Raw genomic sequence first — 1,761 nt, 5'->3', positions numbered from 1 at the left:
TAAAACTTGTGTATGGTGGCCCATGAGCGCCATAGCTGTTTTATTATTTCATTTATGAAAAAAATATTCTTTTTAATTTGAATTCATTTTTATTTCACTTTCATTTTGATTTTGAATTCATTTTACTTTCATTTCGTTTTTTATTTTACTTTTATTTTTATTTTACCTTCATTTCGTTTTTTCATTTTACTTTCATTTTGTTTTTAAATTCGTTTTACTTTCATTTCGTTTTTTATTTTACTTTTATTTTCATTTTACTTTCATTTTGTTTTTAAATTCGTTTTACTTTCATTTCGTTTTTTATTTTATTTTCATTTTGTTTTTAAATTCATTTTACTTTCATTTCATTTTTACTTTTTATTTCACTTTTGTTTTGTTTTTAAAATCATTTTACTTTTACCTCACAATGGTGGAATTTAACGGGGAGATGTCATTAGATAGCATTAAACTAGGCTGCTTGTCAAAAACATTTTGATATTCCATCTTCTTACAAATGTGATATCATGGCAGGAGATCGAGGGCCATCTTTCTCAAATATTGATCAGATCAGATCAAATCATTTAAATTACTTCACATCAGATTCGTTGAATTTTCTCAGACTGACATGAACACAACAAATGAACATAATAGGAATATGCCTTCTTGTAGTGGTATTTCTACTAAAAAACCTGTCGGCACAAATATTTTGTCAGTTACACCATCAGCACGACCTCAAGCTTTCCCTGCCTCCATTTCCCTTGCAAGCATGCTGAATATTGGGAAATGAATACCCCCAGCACCCATAGATTAAAGATAGCTTGCGTTACAAGGTAACATACGCCCACTGGCAGCTGTCAGAAAAAATAAAACAGTCTTTAGTGACTAAAGTACGAATTTTCTCATATTGAAGAAATCATTCATGCTGAATAATTCCACAAATTTTTTTAAAATCAATATCAATAACCCAAATACAACAAACAATTAAATCACACAGCTCTAATCAAGGGCAAAAAACAACTTTTAACGCGTTTTTCGTAAGTTAATGGCATTAACTCAAAAACATTTCATCGAAAATGCGTCAAGTTAGAACCTGTCCGAGATCTTATCAATTTCAATGATCACACCAAGTTTCATCAGAATCGGTTGAAGACTGTAGCTTCTATTGTGCCCACGAACAAATTTTGACGCGTTTTTACAAAGGTAAGGGCAATAACTCGAAAACCGTTCATCAAAATTGCATCAAGTTAGAACTTGTCCGAGATCTTATCAACTCCAATGATCACCACAAGTTTCTTCAGAATCGGTTGAAAACTGTAGCTTCAATCCTGCTCACGAACTTTTTTTTAGCAAATTTCGACGCATTTTAACAAAGTCAAGGGCAATAACTCAAAAACCGTTCATCGAAAATGCGCCAAGTTAGAACTTGTCTGAGATTTTATCAATTCCAATGATCACACCAAGTTTCATCAGAATCGGTTGAAAAATGTAGCTTCAATCCTGCTCACGAACTATTTTTAACAAATTTTGACGCGTTTTTTACAAAGTCAAGGGCAATAACTCAAAAACCGTTCATCGAAAATGTGTCAAGTTAGAACTTGTCCGAGATCTTATCAATTCCAATGATCACACCAAGTTTCATCAGAATCGGTTGAAAACTGTAGCTTCAATCCTGCTCACAAACTATTTTTAACAAATGTTGACGTGTTTTTACAAAGTCAAGGGCAATAACTCAAAAACCGTTCATCGAAAATGTGTCAAGTTAGAACTTGTCGAGATCTTATC

The sequence above is a fragment of the Lottia gigantea genome (assembly GCF_000327385.1).
Source record: "Lottia gigantea unplaced genomic scaffold LOTGIsca_75, whole genome shotgun sequence".
Taxonomy (NCBI): domain Eukaryota; kingdom Metazoa; phylum Mollusca; class Gastropoda; family Lottiidae; genus Lottia; species Lottia gigantea.
Note: the sequence above shows the minus strand (reverse complement) of the source record.